We start from the raw sequence: 24,471 nt of genomic DNA, 5'->3' as shown, positions 1-24,471 counted from the left end.
CTTGCCCAAGGTCACACAGCTGATAAGCGTCAAGTGTTTGGTCTGAGGCCAGATTTGAACTCAGGTCCTCCTGACTTTAGGTCCGGTACTCTATCCACTGCACCACCTAGCTGCCTAGACAATTATTCTTTAAAAGTCAACATACCTGCTGAGGATCATACTTTGGATCATAGGATTTAAAGCTGGAAGGAACTTTAGACTAGATTACCCAGTCCAATCCCTTCCTTTTACTTATATAGAGATAGACAAAGCATCATTAGGTATGTATCAATGTTCCTGGCACTATGCTAAGCATGAAGGGGCATAAATACAGATAAGCAAGATGGCAATTACATTCAATGGGGAAAGAAAACACAAAAAGGAAAGCTAGAAAAGTATGGAGTGGGGCAGAGAGTTGGCTAGAAAAGTAAGGTGGAAGCCCTAGTCCCATCACAATGTCAAACAGCATGCCAGTGAAATCCCAGGTTGTTTCAGGATCAGAGTCCAAGGTTTAGGTGGGAAAAAGACAGGGGTGTGCTGGAGCCAGCTCTTAATGGCCTTTGAAAGACAATTGTTAAATTTTCAGTGTGAACATTTACACCTTGGCTACTTCTCAGGGCTTGATTTATGATTATGTGGATTGTCTAGACTTAAGAAAACTATGGAGGAAAATGGTAACAATGCAGATTAAACTTTAAACTATGTATTGTGTAAGGGCCAATTGTAAAACATTTGCCAACACAGCCTTGGAAGGAGGTGGCAAATGATGGCCCAAATGGAAATGGCCTGGTGAGACAGCATGGCCTGGGAATGAAAACTTAGACCTAAGGAGAAAAATTGATTTGCCTAAGATGACATAGGTAGTAAAATTGCACAGATAGGGATTCAAACCCAGGTCTTCTGCCTAAACCCAGTCCCTCCTTCTATTTTAGCAAGTCACAACCACGAATTTTCACTGACTTATAGAGCTAACAGCTTTAATTAAATACTGCAATAAACCACTAAAGAGACACTGATGGTCATATAAGAGGTGGTAATAAGTGGACCAAAGAAAGATGATGCTTCCTTTTGTAGAATGACTATAGTAGCATGAGATAGTGGACAGCATGCTGGCTTTGGAGTCATTGAAACTGACTTAGGTTGCTGGTTCTGTAACTTCACTATACTTGTGAGCTGGGGCAAGTCACTTCACATCTCTTGATGTCGGTTTCTTTTGGTGTTAATTGAAGATGTTGAACTAGCTTCTTTCCAGCTTTAGATCTATGATGACAACAATAACATAAGCAGTTTATATTTTTATAGGGTGACAAATAACATTATCTCACTTGATCCTCACAACCATTCCATGAGCATTTTGCTATTTTATCCTCACTTTACAGATGAAGAAATTGAGTTGAAGCCCACTTGGAGCACACAACTAGTGTCTGAGGTAAGTTCCAAATTCAGGTCCTTCTGATTCCAAACCCAGTACTCTATCCATTTTGTCCGTCTTTTATGCCTCTCAATAGAACCATAGAGTGGATTTGTAGTCTTGAAACCTCAGTTTGAATCCTACTTCTGGAATTGTTAAGATTGAGAGCAAACCATATCCCATTGCTGGGCCTCAGTTTCCTCATCTATAAAATGAAGGATTAGACTAACTGGCCTCTAAGGTCCCTTCCAACTGTATAATCTATGAGCCTAGCAAGTATTGAAAGGTGATAGACTCAGGGTGCAGAAATTCTATGTACATGTATGTATGTAAGTATATGCATAAGTATATATATATAGAAATATATATACTATTGATGTGACCAATGTGGGAATTAATTTTGCTTGACTCTGCAGACTATCTCAAAAATCTCATTGCCGATCTAGAAGCACTCATTTTTTTTAACTTCTTTGGCTTCTCTATTATGCTTTTCCCCTTCATTCTCTTTCGGCTTCCTTTTGTGTATTGTCTTCTTCCATTAGATTATAAACTCTTCAAAGACTATGCTTTTTTGTATATGTATCCCCGGTTCTTGGCACAGTGTCTGGCCCATAGTAAGCACATTTGTTACAACAGTTTTATTTTTTATTTTTTCTAAGGGGGAAGAAGAGAAAACAAATTTTTCTTAGTTGAAAAAAAAAATTTAAGTCAGACTAGAAGTTTTAAGAGAAATCATTTAGATTTTTTTTTAATGTAAAGATATGGTCTAACTACTGATACTACTTTAAAACAAATTCCACCAAATCTCATCAAAATTTCAAAATTCCATATCTAATACCAAAGAGCATGAAAAACATTATAATAAGGTACCAAATTGCAGTCAGTTTTCAAGAGCTGAAGTCATAACTATTGTTTATGTGGATGCTAATATCTATATTGGCTATGTTCCTGATAAATGTCCACTATATAGTGATTGGAAAGTTCTTCAGAGTTCTTCACAGGACCAAAGGACCAAGGACAGACAAATCTCTCAACATCAAAAGGACATCTCCCAGCCTGCATTTATCTATCTCAGGATCAATGCTCATTCCCCTAAGATCAGAATAAAACAAACAGAGGTGTCCCAAACCCCATGCTGCTATAGCCAATCTACAAAAAGAAGCATCAACTTTCTTTGGACAGCTTGTTAGCACCTCTTATATAACCATCAGTGTCTCTTTAGTGGTTTATTGCGGTATTTAATTAAAGCTGTTAGCTCTATAATACTTCCTAAATATTAGATACTTCCTAAGTAGGAGGCATCTAAGTAGGTATATTTATGAGATGCCTCCTAAATATACCATTGAGCCTCGCCTAAAGTCAGGTAGCATTATAATAGACATATAGATGGGAAATAATTATAGAATGTGCTGCCATGAAGTAATTAAAGTGCCCGAAACCTCCATCTAAGCAAAACTGGGTATTCAGGTGCCTAAAACATAAACTATGAATTCTTGTAGGTGAAGGAGTGTGTCTTATTTATCTCCACAGCTATATGCCTGCCTAGCACAGTGCCTTGCATGTAGAAGACACTCAACAAATCCTTCTTGAATGGATAGATGAATGGATGGAGTGAAATCCCTTTGTAGCAAATACAAAAGCCCATCTATTTATTTTGTTGTAGTAGAATTTTGCAAGCATGAATACTAGAAATCACCTCTTTAGGCTGCAGAAACTCAAATTAAAATAGAACTGACCCCTAGTCACTCTGTAAGAAATGAGCAAGCAGAAAAGCAGCAAGAAAAAAGAGCAAGGTGTCATGCTACACACTCCTTCAATCTCATTCCTTTCCTTCTTCAAGCTTTTACATATTATGTTGTTTTGATAGGTGGTTTTGGAATTCCAGTGAGTTTTTCTTCTCTGGATAGGGGTATGGTTTAGAATGTTTGAGGTACTGAGGAATGAAGAAACTAAAAGGGTAATAGTTGCTGGATGGCAAAGCAAAAATCACAATACTACTCAGTTCTGTTTTTTCCATGTTCCCTGCAGTATAAACATGATATAATCAGATGTGCTTTTATAGAGAAATTATTATGGGGACACAGCCTAAGAAAGCAGAATAAATCTTCATAAAGAATTAGTTGTAATTAGACCAACAGAATGCCAGAACTATGGGGTCTTAGAAATAGTTTTATAGCCTCTGTTTTGACAGTAGACAGACATAAGGCAGAGCTCAACAATACAGAAGACTAGCCATATGTAGCAATGAAAAACTACTTCTTGGTGTAAAGGGGTTGGGATCATCGACCTCTTGGTCTCCACTAAGGGACTTTGTATTCTGGACATACACGCATGGTCCAACTAAGTTCATTTCTGACTAGCCAGGCCTCTAATGAGATGGTTTAGGCTCCCTTTTCTCACACTCTTTGGATCATTACGTATCTTAACCTGATTCCTAAGGAAAAATTGCTCGAGGCTTAGCTTTTACTTCATGTCTAGTGACTCTCAAAAGGGGTGGGGGAAGGGCAGTAGAAAGGTACTCAATATACAATATTAATCAGGTATGGGACAGGTAGTTATTTAAACTCAAAAGAAATGCTAGAGACAAAACACTCACAAACATGTATAATGGGACTTTGAGAAATGTTCAGATCACATAAGATGGAAGCTCCCATATGGAAGATGCCAGGGACTTCCTTCTTGGAGGATTGATACAGGTGTGGACATTCTGTGTTCACCTATGACATGAGTGGGAATATCCCCTGTCCATTGGCTGCATAGTTAAGACTGCCTGTATCTTTAACACTACGTGACTGAGGCTGCATTCTATGGTGAAAGTCTAATTTGTATGGACAACTTGCAGTGAACTAGACAGGAACGAGTATCATACTGTTCCCCCTTAGGCCCCGTGGCCCTGAAAAACAGACTTGGAATTTGGGCCTTTTTTGTTTGTCTTTTTCAGTACTAGGTAAAAAGGAGTAGAATCTCTAACAAGGAAGTTTGAGCCATAGGGACTTTGGAGCCCAGAATTTCAGGCTGTACTTTGCAAACAGACTAGCAAGGAAGCCCTGAAAAGGCATAGGGGGTGAGGTGGGGAGATTGGACTTGCACCTTGGTAGAACTAATACTATGTAGGAATTGAGTTAAACTGGGAATTTAATTCCCCTTCCCTACCCTGGAAGAGGTGGGGTTTAGGGGGAATTATACCATGTGTTGAAGAGAAATATTTATATGTTTGCTTTTGTTATACCTTTGAAAGTAAGTATTCCTTTGCAAAAAGTAATCTATTAAGTGGTCAAATGGCAGTGCTGGGACCCCCTAAAGTTAAGGGAACACAGTTGGTGGAGGTTTGAGTCAATGGCAGAAATGAGACACACTCAAACCCCCACCCACCCACCCCAATCTCCTTAAAGGTGCTGAAGAACCCTGGGAGACAGGTGAAATGTAACACACTTGTTCTTCAGGCAGTAGGAGCCAGAGAATCACTCCTATATATGTATCAACAGAAAGGCAACACGGGACTTGGTAGTTATAGTTATATTCCCTAAGAAATTGATTCTTAAACCTCATCTGAACCTTAAATAGTTTCAGGGACTGTGGAATAAGCATGTTTATACTTCACCTTGATTCTGCAGCATCTCCTTCAAAATATACGTCATCTTGGAGGCAAGGTTAGTGGCCTCATTCTCTTCTTGGTGGTCATCTGGTCCAAGATCACTAAAATAATCACAGGGGACTGTTGTCCCTGACAACTGTCAGCTTGGACCAAAGGACCAAGGACAGACAAACCTCTCAACATCAAAAAGTCATCACCTAGCCTGCACTTATCCATGTCAAGATCAATACTCATTCCCCTAAGATCAGAATAAAAAACTAACAGAGGCTGTCCCAAACCCAAGATTAGGCTCATCTAAACAGCTAGGTGGATAAAGCAGCGGCCTTCGAGTCAGGAGGACCTGAGTTCAAATCCAACCTCAGACACTTGACACTTACTAGCTGCGTGACCTTGAGCAAGTCACTTAGCCCCAACTGCCTCATGAAAAAAAGCAAAAAAAAAGTTATTTGAGAAGACACTTCTATTCCATCCCTGCCCCTGGTCCTTCACAGAGATGAGAGATCTATAGTTTGGTACATTGCATATATTGCCAGGTATTTTTGTATGGTATCAGTTTTAGTAAGGTTTTTTTCTTCTTCCTATTTTCTTTAAAAAAAATCTTTGCTATGAGGGCTGTCTCTCTGGGAGGGAAAAGATGGAGGGATACAGAGAGAAGTTAGGCAATGTAAAAACAAAAGATGTAAATAAAAATTTCTTTAAAAAAACCAATAAAAGTTTCCAAGAAAATGCCTATTTACAAGCACCTTCAGTAAAAACCTTTCTTCTTAAGTATATCAGCCAAACTAGAATGATTAGAGTATCTGAGGGATAAGGGAAAGAAATGACTCAGTAGTAACCTTAAATGCTCAGCAGTTTCTATGATGAGATGCTACAACACTTTGTTTATCTCAGTAGTAATTCTAAGGATAGTACAGAACCTACGGAGGTTAGCAAACCCCACTCACTACTGGATTAGAGATTGGCACATTTCTAAATCATGAAGACCTAGATTCTGAAAGATAAAATTCATAAAGGATGGTTTGGAGAGAGTAGTGGTAATAGACATGTATTAAGGAAACCAAATAGAAGTTCTTCATAAATCTCTAAATCTTCATTTCTCTTTTCTTCCTAGCAACCCAGAAACTTCAGTCTCATTTTGGTATATCTGGTTTGGGATAATAGGAGTAAAAGAGGAAGGTGTGGACAAGATTTGGGAAGGCTAGACATTCCATTTCCCTATTTCCCACTTAAAGAGAATTAAAGGTGAGTGGAGGATGTACATGGATCCCTATCCATCACATTATAACTGTAACTTCCCTGAAAGAAAATTATTCACTTAGACCTGGATAACCATTCCACTTCCCAGCCTAACATACATAATTCAATTCAATTCAACATTTATTAAATATTGTATGTAGAAAAATGTTTGCAACTGAATGGAACTAGGCTTTGGGGAGAGACAAAATTTAGACAAGATACAGTTTCTACCTCTCTTGGAGTTTGTCAGTCAGTTAACATTTATTAAACAATTCCTATGTGCCAGGCACTGTGCTAAGTGCCAGGGATACAAAGAAAGAGATAGACAAGAGATGGTTCACACTCTGAGTCTAAAGGGAGAGACAACATGCAAACAAATATGCACAAACAAGTTATATGAAGGATAAATTGGTGACAATCAACAAAGGAAAGGCAGTAGAATTAAAAGAGTCAGGCAAAAGCTCCCTTTGGAATATGAGTTTTTAGGGGCAGCTAGATGGTGAAGTAGATAGAGCTCTGGCCTTGGAGTCAGAAGAACATGAGTTCAAATGTGACCTCAGACACTTACTAGCTGAGTGACCCTGGGCAAGTCATTTAACCCCGATAGCCTCACCAAAAAGGAAAAAAACAAAACAAAAATTACTTTTAGAATACGAGTTTTTAGCTAGGACTTGAATGAAGCCAGGGAAGCTAGGAGGTAGAAATGAGAAGGGAGCTCATTCTGATGTTATGGTCTAGTAGAAGGAACGGGATACACAAATTATTATAATAAAAGCCAACAAATGGTAATGAGTCAGAAAGGTATAAGTGAAATGTTATATGAGGTACAAGGCAGTAGGGAGAGCATCATTATGAATAGGTGGATCAGAAAAGGCTTCACGGAAGAAGTGCTATTTAAGTTGGGTTTCAAAGGATGGATGAGGTGGAAATAGGTGGACAGATGAGAAGGGATGCACAAGACTTGATATTTCTTCTTCCATCAGTTGCTGTGCTTGTTTTTGACTCCACAAATATCATGCCTCCCCAGAATCACCTGAAATCTCATCATCTAGGCGACTAACCTAGCTTTGATACAGAGCACTTTCTCAGCATACACTGCTGCCTCTTTACCCTGATTGAGGGGCTGGACAGTGAAGCAACCTCTTCCCAATGTCTTCTTTTATAGAGGGCTCAGAATTTCCCAACTGAAGTCTTCATTTTCCATCAGCTGCTTTGCTTGGTTTTGGTTCCACAAACATATGCTCTGGTGCCCCCAACCCTTCTGCTTCCTTTTGAGTACTGTCTTCTCCCATTAGATGTTAAGTCCTTGAGGGCAGGGACTGTATTTCTTTTTAAGTGATTAGCACAGTGGCTGGCACATAGTAGGTGCTTATGTTTATTGACTAAGACTCTATTAGATGAACCATTTTCTCTGTTCTAAAGAGAAAAAAAGTAGTATAGACAATTGAATGGTTTTTTCTTCAGCTTGGTAGGAAGTAATATTTACCAAGTATTTGAGCAAAGCACCCTAACTTTGTTGCTTCTACTTTTACAACATCTCTTGAATATATCACCTTCTCTCAACAACACCACTCTAATTTCAGGCTCTCATTCCTTCTCACCTGGACTACTGCAAAGGCCTTCTAACTGATGTTGTCTCAAATCTCTCCCCACTGCAATCTACCTCCAGGCTTCTTACATTTTACTAACCTCTTCTTCACACTCTATAAGCCAGATATACTGGTCTACCTGTAATTCATCAAATATGATACTTTGTATAGCTTCCTGGTATCTTTGCTTTGGCTGTACCGAAGCCTAGAATGTTCTCTGCCTTCTCATCACTGCCTTTTGGTTTCCCTGGCTTCTTTCAAGACTCAGATCAAATCCCACCTTCTGGGAAACCTTTCCTAGTGTTTTTGTCTCTTCCTTCCCAACCCCCTTCTCCTCTACAATTACTACCATGATATATTCTGTATGTATCTTGTATGTTCATAGTTGCTTGCATGTTAACCCTAATGCTTTTCTGGTCTCCTCAGCTGCTAATGTCTCCCCTTTCAGATTACCTTCATATGTTCTTCTATATATCTTATATGTATATGCTCTTTCCCTCAGAATGTAAAATCTGTGAGATCAAAGACTGTACTTTTTTTTCTTTAAACACTTAATGCTTAGTACATAACTTGGAAAATGCTTTTTTTTAAAGTTTGTTGAGTTGCATTTAATGAAATTGCAAATGGAGAAATCAAAAAATTTGAGTTTAAGTAAAATCACTTGCTAAGTTCACTTAGAAATCTGTGGCAAAGGAAGTAAGACCTGACTTCCTAAAACTGTTCTATAACTTCCCTTATTGAATCTCAAGTCTGTCATTGAGCCCTGCAGTAGTGGAAAAATAGACATTTGTGCTAATATGTCTCCATTTGGAGTGTGGGAGAACTTTCTGAAATATAAGGCCTTCTAATTTGGATGCAAGAGTGTGTTCCTACCAGTATACCCCGAAACACCTCGCATATAGTAGGTGTATTAAAATATTGAATTGAGGGACAGCTAGGTGGCGCAGTGGATAGAGCACGGCCTCAGACCAAACACTTGACACTTACCAGCTGTGTGACCCTGGGCAAGTCATTTAACCCCAATTGCCTAAAAAGAAAAATTTGAATTGAATTAAATAAATTCAATTCAACAACAAATTTAGCAAGCATTTATAAAGCACTGTGCCAGATACTGGGGATAACAAAAATAGTAAAAAGGGCTGCCAGGAGCCTTCTGCTTCCCAAGCTCATCTTAACATAATTCTTACCCTCAGTAAGCTTATAGTCAGACAGAAGAGACAAGATAGTATACAACTAATTTCAAGGCAGATTGTAACAAATGCAAAAGAAAGGCCCAAATAAAATGCTATAGAAATTTTGAGGTGGGAATCATTTATGATTATCCAGTTATGAGTAGGATAGCTAAATGTGCCGCATTTAGTGTCACATTCTGAGGTGATGACAGCAATGAGAATCGAAAAGAAGGAATGTCACTGAGACCAAGAAGGTAGAGTCACCAGGACTCTATCATCATAGGAGTATCATAGGATTGACTTAGAGTTACACTAGTCCTTAGTAATCACTTAGTACAACTTCCTCATTTTATGAATGAGGAAATCCAGGCCTTGAGAAAGGAAGTACTTTCCCAAGGTCATGGATCTATACTCAAACCCAAATCCTCCAAGTTCAGTGCCTATACCATACTGTTACTAAGTAACCTTCCTTGCTAATTTTTACAAAGAACCATTTTCACATAAATATATTTCATCTTCTATAAGAAGAGGGCCTTGCAGAGATCTCAAAGATGTAGTCTATTTAACAAATAATTTAATTATTATCATCTAAAATTACTTCAGCAATTCTCTTCAAATTAATAATAATAGTTTTTCCAGAGATCATCTGAGTTTATATTTTCACCAGTTTTCCATTCACCAGTGGATGAAACAAAATATAAAATCTTTGTTTTTAAAGAAATCCCAATTTTCTTGATTCTCAAGATCACCAATAGAGTGAAAATTTGTACTGGATCTGTGATTTCATTGGTATGGGAAACTTCTAATGAGGAAACACATTCTCTACCAAAGCAGACCTACACCTAGAGTTGCATGGGGCATCAAGATATGACTTGCCCAGGGTCATAAGGCCACTCTGTGTCAGAGGCAGGACTCCCACTGAGTCTACCTGATTCTTTGGTCTCTACCCACTACCACATGCTGGCTCTCATATGGGAATACATATCAAAATTTCAACTCTAAAAGAAGATTCTGAAAAAAAAATTAAATGCATAAATGTTCTTTAAAGTATGTTCAGGACCTAAACTGGGTGACATTACATCCGATTTCAGACCAGTCCTTAGCACAATGCCTAGCAAATAGTAGGCACTTAATAAATGCTTGCTGATTTGACTTACTGATTTTTTAGTATCTTTTTAAGAGGAGTAGGGAAAAGAAACCTCAAAACTTTAAAGACAGCATCAAATATTAAAATTCTCACTGGATCTACAGTAATCAGACTGTAATTACAAGGAAGAAAATAATCTTGTCTTTCAGAACTGTTAGAAGGGTAAATTTTAAGAAATTTTTGAAGGAAGAACCTGGGCATTTTTGATAGAGATACTATACAAACAATACTGTTTTAGAATTTTGTTAGACCACTACAATTTCAAATAAATACCCCAAATTGTAAGAAATCTTTTAGTGATAGTCCATTTATTGAAGGAAACTAAACAGATGTTCCCCTTTTTGGGGAAATAGAAAAGGCTTGAATTATGTCCCACTCCCACCTCACAACAATATTTAAATGTTTCTGGCTCTGTTCCTAGGACTTCTAGGAATGGACAATTAAAATAAAATTAAAAAAAAACATAAACAACATTAAGATTAATTTTTTAAAGGTTTGAAAACACTAAGTATCCAACTCTTTTTGAAATCCTTAAAAGCTGTTACTTTGGGGTAGATCCAAGGTCAGTAAACTAGGTCCTCTCACTTATAATTTCCTAGACTGCCAAAAAATAAATACTCATTTGCTGTGACATGCCCCTGTTATGCCTCGTTCTTTCACAACCAGCAGAGCTTCACCTCCCCCTTGCTGATCTGAGGGGATTGAGTCCTCTGTCCCACCACTTAATCGGGATGTCTTGCATCCCAAGCAACCGCAAGGCATCATTTCCCATCCCCCTCCATGGTTGGTCCCACACAGAAACCAAAGTTGGAAGGAGAGAACAGCAGCAGTTTCAGCATCTCTTATTCCTTCCTTTCCACTATGCTTCCTCCTCCCTTTTCCCCTCACCACATACTCCTCCCCCTTTCCTCAGTACCTAAGGCAGAGCACAGAGAAGTAGAGTTCACCAGAAGGAGCAACAACAGCATCTCCCCTACTCCTAGGGCTTCCTATCTCCCTTCCCCCTCCTTCCTTGCTTGGCCATCTGTACTAGACTTGAAGGGGTGTGTGTGTGTGTGTGTGTGTGTGTGTGTGTGTGTGTGTGTGTGTGTGTGTGTGTGTGAAAGACTGAGAAAAAGAGGAACAGAGTGAACTCAGTAGCGCATCTCTGGTATTCAGCTCTCTTAACCTCCACCTAGGAGCTCCATCTCTTCGTTCTTAGGAACAAGACAAGATGCTCTGTGGTGTGGGGAAATGGAGATGGAACGGCGGTTAGGGAAAGCTCTCTTTCTTTCATCAGTTTAAATCAAACTCTGGCTGTGTTCTGCTGGAATTGTCTCCCCTTAGTTGTAGGGGTAGGGGCTTGTCCTGGAGTCACTTTCTTACTTTAAACTAAGGAGAGGTGTGTATTTGTCTATGAGAGAGGGAAAAAGAGAAAAACACAGGTAGAAACATAGAGGCAAAGAGAGACACGGAGAGAAATAGAGACAGTGAGAAAGAGAGGGAAAGAGAAAGAGTGAGGAGGGAGAAAATAGAGAGAGGCAAGAGAGAGAAAGGGTGTGGGAGAAAGGGAGAGAGAGGGAAAGTGGGAGAGAGAGATTAACAGAAAGGGAGAGAAATAGAATGAAAGAGGACCAAGTGAGTGGGAGAGAGAACGAGAGAAAGAGAGAAGGGCAAAGTGGTGAGAGAGAATGAGAGTGACAGAGAGAGGGGAGAAAGAACGAGAGAAGAGAGAGGACGAGAGCGGGAGACGGAGAGAGGGACAGTGGTGGAAGAGAGATTGAGAGAATGAGAGTGACAGGGGAAGAAAGAACGAGAGAAGAAGAGAGAAAGTAGGTAAAAGAGAGAACGAGGGAGAGCAGAGAGAGAGAGACACAGAGACACAGAGAGAGAGAGAGAGAGACAGAGAGACACAGAGAGAGGAATTGAGAAGGTGGCAGAGCAAGAGCATCCCTCCTCCGTCGGGTCAGCCCCCGCCTTCCCGGCTGGCGGGAGGGAGGGGAAAGGACTGGAGGGGTGTGTGTATGTGTGTGTAAGTGTGTATGGGGGGGGCCGGGGGAGCCGAAATCTCGCGGTGTTTGCTCGCTGCTCGGGCCGCCATATTGTGTGACAGTATTTTGGTTTGGACTCTGCTGGCGAAGAGAACGAGAGCGAGCGAGAGCGCTGGGGGGGTGGGGGGAGGGCTGGAGCGTGAGCGGGGGGGTGGGGGAAGAGGGAGGGAGGCCGAGCAAGTCCGAGCCGAGCGGAGAGGATCGGGGAGCGGCGCCGCCACCCACCCACCCCATCGCCTTCGACCTGCTGCTGCTGCTGCTGCTGCCGCCGGCGGGGCGACCCAGCCCGACCCCCTCTCCTCGTCTCCCCTCCCCCTCGGCCACGAGAAGCGGCGGCGGAGGCAGCAGATCGGAGGGAGCTGAGCAGGGAGGGAGCGCTGAGGTGTCCCCCCTGCCGGGTGGAATAGGAGGCGGCGGCGGCGCTGGCGGTGGCCGCGGCGGCGGCTGCGGAGACTGAGACGGAGACGGAGACGGCTGCCCTAGTGGGAGAGGCGGCGGCGGTAGCGGCCGCGGCGACGACGGCGAAGGGTGAGCGGAGCGCGCTGCCGGGCCTTTGCGGGGCTCCCCCGGATTCCTCCCCCCTTCTCCCCTCGGCTGCCCGCACCTCCCTCGGGCCCCGGCTGGCAGGAGCTTCCCCGGGCTCTGCAGGCCCGTGCGCCTGGGGCGCCTGCTGCTTCCTCTCGCTTTCCCCTTCCACACCCCCTCTCCCTTCTCTCCCCCTCCCCCCGCGGTGGCAAGGTGGAGAGAGGGTCTTCCCGAGCCCGAGGACGTCCGGCGCGGGGCGGGGGGGCGGGGCGGAGGGGAGCGTCGAGCCCGCCCGGGGGCTTCCTCGGAGCCCAGCACCGGGGAGAGCCCCAAGGTGGGGGAGGGCTTCTTGCTGCTGCTGCTGCTGCTGCTCCTGCTGCCGCTGCCCCATTGCCCTCGATCCGCCCCTTAGCCAAATGTAAAAGTGTCTCTGTGTGCGCTAGTGATTGAAATGGGGGTGGGGTGGGGGGGTGGGGGAAGAAAACTTTCCGGGGGGCGCTGCTCTGGGGAAGGAAGACTTTGGGCGGGGGGGAGGGGCTGGAGTACTTGAGAGGAGTGGGAGATACCGGTCCTTCCTTCCTCTCCATCCATTTTAATGACGCCCATTTTAAAGGGGTCTCTCTGTCTTCCCGGAGGGGTTTTTGGTTTGGGGTTTTGTTGTGGTTTTTTTTTTTAATCTTTACTCTTTCTCTGCCTCTGTCCCATCAGCTACAGATCCGGCTAAGGTGGATGGAATGTATGTTTGTTTGGGGGGCGGGGGGGAGAATGGGGTGGAGAGAGAGTAGCTAGTTGTGTTCTTACAGGTGACAGGTGCGTGGTTGTGTTGTCCGTGCTCTGGGGTTCATCCGACCGATTTGTATACCAAAGTGTCAGAGACCGTGTGAGTTTGTGTATTTATGTGTTTGGTCTTGTTCGATTCCATATATAGTATATTTGAGATGTTAGGGTTCCCATTCTTCGAGTCAACATAATTGTTGTGGAGAAATTCTTCAAATGTTTCTGATAAGAGAGGTTTCTAGTAGAGGGAATTTGCCGCTTCCTCGGTCCTCTCCCCCTCGGCCCTCCCCCCGCACCCCCGTATTAATGAGGTCCCGGTTCTAATTAGAAGATTTTCAGTACTTTTTATTCTTCGAAAAGAATTTGGTCACAAATAGGTAATGACCTTAACACTACCAAAAGGAATCTCATTTTGCGTCCATTTTGTCTCTTTTTAAGTAAATAGTATTAAGGTCAGATTCATTCATTTTTCATAAAGGAAGCTCATTTTAACAAATTCATATAAAACAAAGTATTGATCAATCTTATGCAATTTCAAACTCGACATGCAGCAGACTGGAGTAAGGTTTTTTTGTTGTACTCTCAGTTATTACCATTGTTTAATATACGTTTTACACTGTCAAGGAATTGTCAACATATACAAATAGAAAATATTTTGCATTTGTGAAGTAAGATTTTAATTGTAAACTTGCATTTTAAAAATTCAGTTCTAAATAGCACCTAAGAAGTAGGCTTTTATTAACTACTTGTTAGTTTTGAATTCATTTTTTTTTCATTTTATAAACTTTTGGCTGAGCATTTGATAACTAAAATAATTCGAGCAGTGTCAGGTAGATGAACTGCAGACTGAATTAACTATAAATTTAGTGTTAGGGGATCGTACAAAAGTTCTTTTTAAACTTGTACAGACAGAATGTGTTGAATGTTGATGCTATCAGTGTATTAACAGGAAATATAGCAAAAATTCCAGTGATTCAGAACTCGATTGAGGTATTTTTTTTCTTTTAATCTAATCAGTTTTTACAGGTTATGCTATACTTAAGTTGAAGATATTTAAGGGATCAAAATGAGAGTTAGGTATGTTGATTACATTAGTAATACAGTCTTTATGTGTTACTTTATTTCATTTTTTCCCCTCAAGTGTCTGGAATAATTTAAGGTTAAACAGTATCTTCCAAAAGATACTTTGGTGAACAACTACCAGAGCAGCCACTAATGGTATTTTGTAACTCTTAATGAACCAGCTTGTTGTAGTACCTGTGCCGACTTGATAAATGGTCTGATTTTTGTCTGATACTGGGTTGTCAAGACTGAATGTCAATTATAATTATTGGCATTCTGTTGAAATGATACTTATATTTGATTCTCACTTCAAGTAAACTAGCCCACACTACTGTCAGGACTTTCTTATAATGATTATATCTGGTGAAATGAAAATTTTAAACTCAGTAGGCAGATTCAATTATCAGTGGAAAATGTAGATGTTCGATGATGTCTTATAGTATTTTTTACCTAATTATGTTGGTTTAAGGTATTCTTTTGTAGTGGCATATCATACTTGTATAAATTATTTAGCAAAGTTAGTCATTTTGAACTTTCAAAAATGTTTCTTCTGGCCTTGAGGGAGAGTTGAGAAAAAGCAAAAATACCTTTTTTCCAAAGGGAGTGTTTAGAATGAGAAGATATCTATTTATATTATATATGGCATCGTATTGGCAAAGTAGTCTTTATGCAGGATGTGCTTACTTTATTTTACAAAAAAAAAATGTCCAGAGAATATTTGAAGTAATAAAGAGAAAGTATAGCATTTTCGATAATGAATTAAAGTGTTTGCCAAAGAGTTTGATTTCTTTGATGTCCAGGACAACTTAGGAAAACAAAGCCTGGTAATTTAGAATAGAGACTTTGCTTTGTTGTAGAAGTCTGAAGGAAGTTTTCCATGATTGTATGTTTTAAAGACTGTCCAGAGTTCATATCTGTGAATTGGGCATATTAAAACAGTGTTCTGGATCTTTTCCGTTCCACTACAGCTCTACCTGGCCCTGGTTACCATCCCTCCCTAAACCACTAGCTTTATCTTCTCCTTGCCCCTCAATGCAGATTTCTGAGGAGGGCAGAACAAAATACCTTTACTTTGTTTCACTTTTCTAAAATGAACAGATTATCATCAGAATTGTTACTCATCTAAGGTTTGGAACTATCTAAAATAGATGGGTTGTAAGATAAAGGTAATTATAGGGTATAGCAGTTAAAGGGACAGCAGAGGATTTGTAATATTGAAAGGGACACACAAAGGAAACTGACTGTCTTAAATTTGAGCTCTAGGTCACTTTTTATGGTTTCTCAATTTCCTTATGGAACATAACTTCTAGTTAAAGAATAGTTCATTGATAATTCAGAAAGATGCTGGAGTTGTGTAATATATACGTATTCAGTACAATTATCTTTGTTTTGGTTTCTTTGCCACTCTAGGTTATATTTGCAAAATACTTTTGCATTCATTTTTACATTTATGGTTATTACTTCAAGAATATTTATTCAGTAATAAGTAGCTAAAATGAAAACTTGAGTACTCTGGAATCTTTGTGGTATTGATTACTTACAATGATGAGCATGATAGCTGGCATTTATATAGGACATTAAATGCTATATTCAGTGTTATTTGATTCAGTATCTCATTTGATCTTCATTATAGCCCTATGAGGTTGGTGTCACAACTATTATTATCTTCTATTTTACAAATGAGGAAAGGGCATGTTAAGTTAAGTGACTTAGCCAGGGTCACACAACTAATAAGCATCAGAGACAAGATCTTAACCATCAGGATGCTTTTTCTTTTTGGCCTCCCTCTACTTCAGTAAATAATTGATTATTAAGACAATAAACCCTAAGAATTTAGAAATCAATCTTTTTTTAAATTTCAGGGTCCTTCCCCTAAAATAGCAAGAACAGTAATATCCCCAGTGAATTTCAGCCTCCAGCAAGAAAGTACTGGCACAAACTCCTTGCTCTAATGCCCATGTTATTTGTTTTGGACTTCTAACACTCAGAAGCCTTATTGATTTTTGTTTACTAGTTCTTAACAAGCTTGGTTATCTGATTTCTTAGCCAGATTAGAAACAGGGACCTAAAAAGGAGGTGGAAGGCCTGTGAATCAGACACAGTGACAATAGAAGTGATAGCTGATAATCTTACACCCAAGGAAGAAAAAAAAACTAAAAGGCAAACCCAGAATGGTTATTATCATATAGCATAATAATGGGATATTTGAACTAGTGACTGTGAGTCAACCACAAAATATTATATGATCTTCTGTTTCAGAATATAGGAAACAAGTAATATCTTTCAGAAATATGTTCGTGAAGAAATGGCTAGAATAAAGTTTTAACAATTTTTTAGCATTTCAAATTTTTCTGGAAATTCACTTATGTTGAACATCTTGTTCACTGAATAAAATGTTAAATGATAAGTATTGCTATATTTTAAGCCGCCCTGTACATAATCCAGTTTTTCCTAGTTTTAAGAATCACTTGACAATCTTTATAAATATGACTGTGGTTGTGAATTATTTTACAGTGAGAGCTAGACAATGTGAATTAGTAGGGATTTCTACTTGACAAATTGGAGCAAGCAGTTTTCATTGTAACTTGATTTTTGGAGTTTAGTGACCTCTCTGAAGATGCTTTTATAAGTCTAGTATGATAGAAGGACTAATATTAATAATGTTTAATTTTCCATTAAAGGGGTACTCTTCAGGTCATAGAACTTAAGGGAAAGGGTGGATTAGAATAATGCTAATTATAGCACTGTAGTTATTCTGAGGAGTTCCCACCTATTATATAGTTTGTCTTTGGTCTCTTTGTGAGATTATTTAGGAATAAGTAACATTCTCATTTTTAGGAGTGGGGGCGGGGTAAAAATTAAGTGGCTGTCTTTCACAGAATAAGTTTTGGGTGAACTCTTTAATACAGTGAACCTAGTTCTCTTGGTAGATAAATATTTATTAAGCACTGTTTTACAGTTCACTTCGGTGTTTTTTCTATCCCTTGATTCAAGAAGAGCATTTACAAAGGAGTAGAAAGCCCTTTTGTGATTTTAAGCTCTCAAGAATCACTTGCATTTTAAAGCTAGGTTAAGATGCCATGCATTGTGTTATCACTTTGAAATCTATTTGTATCTATTTAGATCTGTTTTATGTCTATGTCTTACACAGCTATGATGAATGCATATTCATGAAGTAATGGAAAGCTTTATTAGTGCATTTTTCTCCCCAAAGCATTTTTGCTTTGAAAAATACCCTAGAAGAAGTTGGGGAGGTCAATCCCTTGCGCCTGAATTAGTGTGCAGTAAACCATTCTGAGGTAGTGATTAACAAGTAGTCAGAGCTTTTAGTAGCAAAAATAGCCCAAAATAAAACAATAATGCATGATTATGTGGCATGATTCTCAAACATGGACTGTATATTTTACAACACATTTCTGTCTCTGTAGGAAAAAAGAAAAGAAAAAAAACTTAAAATGTTTATAACTTAGTAAAAGTTTTTTCTTATTCTTTGATAAGTGTCAGTTGTCTTCATAATAAATAAAGACTAAAGTCTTCTTGAAGAGGCTTCTATTGGGCCTTAGCTATTTACTCAAAATATACTTTTCAATATTCATTGATGTTGTTTCCCTATGAGAAATTTCTGTGATTTGAGTACCATGATTTTCATGTCATAAGATAATTTTTAAACATAGTTTGTAAAAAAAACTTTAAAATTTTTAGTGTTTTGTTTTGAGGACTTAAACTCCTTAGTAGATTATGAAATATGCTTACTTGAGTGAACTCAGGAAGTCCAATTTAGCTACAGACAGGTACAACAAGGGTAAAGGGAGTCTTAAGAATTTGTAGTATTTTAATTGCCTTGTTAAAGAAACTAGCATTCTTGTTTTCAATTAAAGAAGGAAAAACAAAACAGACCTTTAAGGCAGCACTCCAGAATAGTGGTATAGAAGCCAAATAATGAAGCAGTATTTGGAAGGATCCTTAGGTATCTTTGGGAAATAGTTAATAGAAGTATAGGACATAGTACGGTAGAGTGATTCTGGATGGGGGAAAAAACATACATTTTTATGGTTGTAGTAGAATTTGTCAGTTGTGCTTAAATGAAATGGGTAATAGTAAAGGAATAATCTCTTGGTAGAGAATCCTGCATGTTTGGGTAAAAAAGATGGCCTAGTTACAGATGGAGAGCCATGGATAACATATGGACAACTCATGTGCCTTGTTTGTATCCATGTTATATCAAGAGACCTAGAGAAAGGCATCTAGTATTATGGTTGGACCCTCCTCCAGGGCAGATTTAAAGGAGAATTATGAACAAGAGTCAAGATGGTTGGGCATTCAAGAATGAATTGCCATCAACTTAACTTGGAAGAGGTAGCCATGGCAATGAAATTGAAGTACAATTAGAATGCTATGTTTTATTTTCTATTGAGGTAAGCTGTAATACCCTTTGGGTTATATAATTGCAAGTGAAACAGTCAGCTAGCATTTATTAATTGCCTAACTTTTGCTGAGCACTGTGTGATTTTTTAAAAAAAGAAAATATCAGGATGTGTTGATTATTTAGACTGTTATTTGTATTTATAGATGTCTAGTTAAGGCCTAATAATATCCCATTCCCCCTCACCCCCCCCCCCCGTGCCTTACAGATGTCTGTTAAATGTACCTCCTAATTTTAAGATATATTTTATTTTTCAAGATTGTGCTTAAGTTTGGGGTCATACTTGTATGTGTAGTCGTTCCTAACATAGAATTTAATTTTTCTTCCTAGTAGGTTAAACTTTAGTTGTTTCCTATTAAGAAGTTGGCTGTAGGTTTAAACTGTATTTTTTATTTTTACATTTGGTTTCAGGTTAATTCCTTCTGACCCACAAAATCTTGACGACAAAGTAACCTCAAATGGTGTTAGCAGAATTGATGGAGCAATAATTAATCAGACATTTATTAAGCACCTACTATGTGCCAGGCACTGTGCTAATTGCTGCAACTGCCCGGTGGACTAGTCCAAACTGTATAGCTTGTGCTTCAGCAATACAGGGCCAATAGCAAAAAAGTGGAATGTTTTTCCACTCCCCATCAATGAGTAGAGAAATGCTTGCCAATGTAAATGGGATCCTGAAATCAGCAACTCAACTTTGTAAAATGTAGTACTCACACTAAAAAAAAGTTTTGTTTAGTCAGAAACATTGTCAAAAGCAGTAATACTGGTGTGGAATTTTTTGTTGTTGTTAGAAAAATATGCTGAAATGCTTATTACCTATTATTTATTCTTTGGCAGGACAAGAGGTTAATTTACCTGTCTTTACTGTTCCTTTTTTATTTAGCAAAGAATCACTTTAAATGACTAGTTACATGTTGTTTTAGGTACTCTAGCCACTGTGCCCTGTTAGTTCAGGTTTGATGTTGGGATGAAACGAAGCACTTGTGAGTCATTGAACAAAGGAGGGGGAATGGAAGGGAATAAGCGTTTATGTAGGGCTCTTGCCAGGCTCTGTGCTGAGCCCTTTACAAATATTGCATTTGGTCTTCACAACAACTCTGAAAAGTAGGTGTTATTATTATCCTCAGTTTACAGTTGAAGAAACTGAGGCAAGCAGAAGTTAAGTGATTTGTCCAGTGTCACACAGCTAAGTAAGTTTCTGAGGCAAGAGGTTTACTGTGTTCAACACACAGCAAGGATACTGTGACATTTAGCTTCTCTGAATGGTGGGAGAAGGCCTTAGGCATTATCTCTGTTTCCATCTGGATCTGGAAACTCGTCTGGTCAGTATGTTATCAGGGTATGGTGACTCACATGGTTTTAGGCAACCACCAAGCCTGAGAGGTACTGACTACATGTGGCTAGGGCCTGGGGCCTTTTATTCCATGGGGCCTGGAAGCTTCAGCCAGTCAGTTTGCCTGGGAGGAGGAAGTCAGGAAACTCAGGGCCACTGAGTCAACAAAATGCTGGTCCTATCATACATGTTCAAAGTGTAAAATTGTTCTGTCATGTTTAGCAAGCATTTATTAGGCACCTACTTTATGCTAACCACTGTTTGATACTGGGAATATAAAGACCAAATAGAAATAGGTCCTATCCTCAAAAAGTTTGCATTCAACTGGGACAAGTAGATTGATATGTAAAAACAAAGTAATTTGGGGAAGGATAAAGCATTAATTAAGAAAGTCTTTGTGGAGGAGGAGTGCATGTCAGGCATGGGGTACAGCTTGGGTGAAAGCAGAGAAATTAGTTCAGTAGATCCATTTGACCAGAGAATGTGTTGAAGATAATATAGATAAGGTGAGAACAGTTGGAGCTAGATTGTGGAGGGCTTTAAATGCCAAGATGTAGATTTTTGTATTTTTTCCTAGAAGTAATAGAGCTGAATATTTTTTAGTAGAGGAATGGCATAGCTAAGCCTGTCCCTTAGGAAGATGGTTTTGGCAGCTGGGTAGAGTTGGATTAGACAAAGGAGAGTCTAGACAAAAGGGAGACCAGTTAGTCTCCAGTTATAGTCCAAACAAGAAGTAATGAGGGCCTTAAATAAGGCAATGCTTGTGTTAGTGGAGAGAGGGAGAAAATGGGAGAGAGGTTGTGAAAGTAAAATAGAGATAAGATTTGACAGCTGGATATAAAGATGAGGAACAGAGAGGAGTTGAGTATAATTGCAGGGTTGGGAACCTGGGTGACGAGGAAGATGGTAGTGCTTTCCACAGAAATACTTAAATGGAGTTGCATATCTCTTCACTGACCTCCTTTCTGCCCTAGCAGTCAGATTGAAAAGATCTCTCTTACCTTGAACATATCCCATCCTTTGATCTCTGTCTCATTAGGAGACCAGTGTCAAAAGGGCTGTGGTGTGGAAGGTTAAACTAGTTCTGCTATGCCCACAAGGTGATAATGAGAGGTGGAAGTTGCCAAAAGGCAAATTTGTGCTCAGTGGAAGGAAAAACTGCAGTAATCATAGCTGTCTAAAAGCAGAATGGGCTACATAACAAGTTAGTGAGTTCTCCACCATTGGAGGTCTCCAAGTGGAGGTTAGATGATCACTTATTGAGATGTTGAAGGTCTATTCTAATTAGTTTAAGATTCTAGCAAGGTGCTAGGTAGTTGTACTTGCTAACTTCCCAGAGAGCCTGCAAATAGGCTTTTACTCCAAGAATAACTACCTAACAGGAACCACCTGAAAGTAGCAAACCCATCCAGAACGGCTGAGGGCAGGATTGAACAAAGAGATCTGGGGACCTTTAGGGGACCAATGGCAATCTTTACTCCCTAATAATATCTTTCATTTATATCATGCCTTTTCAAAAGAAATGTTACTTATGTCATTTATAGTTTCTGCCTATTAATTTTAATTTCTTTTTAACCCATTTCTAGTGAGTACCTCTATATAAAGCATTGGAGTATAGATCTAGGGCTGGAATGAACCTCAGAGTGTCTAGTCCAGCCCCTCCTCATTTAACACATAAGGAAAATGAAACTCTAAAGAGATGGAGTGACTTTGCTGAGGTCACGACACATTAGTGGGGTGAATCAGAGGTAAAATTTGAACCTAAGTACTCTGACTCTACCCTTTTGTGTGACAAATCATATAACCTTCTTAGACTTTAATTACCTCATTTGTAAAAAGAAAAAAGGAAGGTGAGGCAAGAGGTTGGACTACATAAGTAGTGTCAAACTCAAATAGAAATGGATCCCTACTGGCCACATATTGACTTAGAAAACAATAAATTAACATTATCTGTGTTTTACTGTATTTTCATTTATTTTGTTAAACATTTCCCAGTTATATTTTAACCTGATTCCTCAGCCCCAGGACTACATGATATCTAAGATTCCTTCCAGCCTCTGATATGTGATACTAAATCTTTCCAAGGGTATAAAATGAATCCTTATTCTAGTTTATTATGCATATGTTTGGATACAGTAAAGGAGGAATTGAAGTAATACTTGGAATTTTACTTCCAAATTAGGGATCTTATCCAAGAGGGGAATAAATATTTATTAAGTGCCTCCTATGTGCCAGGCACTGTGCTAAGTGCTTTACGAAAATTATCTCTTTTGATCCTGTCTGACTGCCTATCTGATTTGTTTTGCTGAAAACAACAGAATTGAGAGAAAACAATTTATGTGTGTAACTGTTTGATTTACTATAACTCTCCAGAGTACAGACTGAAATAAAATATTAGCTTCATTTAAAAAAAATCACAATATTAACATGAAATTTTGTTCATTGTTTCTATTTTTATTGCCCATTCCTTTGTGAAAGTCTGGATGGTCGTTTTAAATTAACCAGTAACCTACAGCTTAGCATTTCTCCAGGGAAAGTATTAAAAAATTGGAGGGCACCAAACTTTGATTATGTTTCAAATGTAAAGTTAAATATAATAGTATAAAACTTTTAAAAATGATCATTATGCTTTTCTAATTTGAATTTTCTTCAGTTTTTCTTTTATAATAAATATCTCTTCAATTTCCATATTTTACTTGTTAAAAGTTAAGATCCAGTATTAGCTTCATTCCTACTTACTAATATAGTTAGTGAGCTTCCCTTTGGTTTTACAAGAAGGATTTTGTTCTTTGTTGAATATAGGTATTGCTTTGTATTTTGCCTTCCTAGTTACTAGTGGATTTGAATGTTGGTGATGATAGTTTTTTGTTTATTTTGGTTTGGGGTTTGTTTTGGTTTTGGTTTTGGTCAGTACCTATGATTTTATTGGTATAGTGAACTACCAATAAGGAAATTCTCCTTACCAAAGCAGACCAGCAAGTGAATGAAGTTGCTTGAAGGCATTGAGAGGTTAACTTGGACATTAATTACCAAGGTCTCATATGTATCACAAACTGGACTTTGAGACAAGGTCTTCCAGATTTTGAGGCCAGTTTTCTATTCAGATAGTATATAGTAATGTGCTAATATATTAATAATACCTTGTGTTGATAATTGATAATTAGGTGGCTAAATACTTCAGGCTGATATGAAGTAATATTAGCCAATATGATCATGTATTAAAAAAATTAATGACCATCATAGGTTTAAAACACCTAATAGTATGGATAAAAACAATTTCTGCACTTAAAAAGGTCTGTCTTTGAGAGAAAAGATATTGCAGTTTGGTACCATAAAAATTTGTATGGACAGAAGTACCATCAATGTAGATAGAAAAACACCTGAGAAATGCAACTGAAGGTTTGAAGAGAGGAAAAGATGTAGAATCAGGGGTGGGAAACCTGTGGCCTCAAGGCCACATGTGGCCCTTTAGGTCCTCAAGTGAGATCTTTTAACTGAATCCAGACTTCACAGAACAAATTCCCTTAATAAAAGGATTTGTTCTGTAAGAGTTTAACTCTGTCAGAAAGCCGAACCCAAGGACCTAAAAGGCCATGTGTGGCCTCCAGCCTGAAGGTTCTCTACCCTTGACGTAGATAAATCACTGTGGGGGGAATGTGATAGGAAATCAGTAGTATAGAATAGAAGGGTTTTTGAGTAGTAAGGAGAAACTAGTTGAAATTATGATATACTTTTTTAAAAAAAAATAAGTAAAATCTGAAATAAAAAGTCTTAGCTTTAGGTAGGTAGAAAAGCTTGTATAGGAAGCAGCATGATGTTATAGAAAGAGTGCTAGTCTTAGTGTCAAGTGAGTGAATGATAGGTTCAAATATTGCCTCTGACATGACTACCTTCTTGTGTTACCCTTGGCAAGCTGCTTAATCTGTTTCCTCATCTGTTAAATGGGGATAATAAATACTATAGTACCTACCTTTCCCTGTAGTTATAAGGATTAAATATAACATATAAAGTATTTTGCAATCCTTTAAAAGCATGCTATAATTGTCAGCTGATTGTTGTTATTGTTAAATGAGTTAACAAATGAGTAAAAGTTGCCTTTCTTCTAGGTTTGTGTGAACTTCCCATTGCCTCTGGATTTTTCCTTTTTAAAATAATTGTAATCTGTGTGTATTCAGTCCTAGTTATATTCATC

General features: G+C 38.8%; 1 protein-coding gene across 3 annotated transcripts in view; it reads left to right on the top strand.

Annotated features, from left to right (window-relative positions):
- Positions 1-12,597: 12,597 nt before the first annotated feature.
- The window catches only part of TAB2 (TGF-beta activated kinase 1 (MAP3K7) binding protein 2), a 107,643-nt gene continuing 95,769 nt past the window's right edge, over positions 12,598-24,471 (top strand). For 2 of the 3 annotated variants that reach the window (XM_020986582.2, XM_020986585.2), the window contains exon 1: positions 12,598-12,687. The gene's annotated coding sequence lies outside the window, so the exon portion shown is untranslated. The remainder of the gene's footprint in view (positions 12,688-24,471) is intronic. The other variant, XM_020986584.2, reaches the window with a different exon arrangement.

Source organism: Phascolarctos cinereus, unplaced genomic scaffold (assembly GCF_003287225.1).
Source record: "Phascolarctos cinereus isolate Bilbo 61053 unplaced genomic scaffold, phaCin_HiC Scaffold_5;HRSCAF=322, whole genome shotgun sequence".
NCBI classification, from domain to species: Eukaryota; Metazoa; Chordata; class Mammalia; order Diprotodontia; family Phascolarctidae; genus Phascolarctos; species Phascolarctos cinereus.
This window is presented reverse-complemented; position numbering and strand designations above follow the sequence as displayed.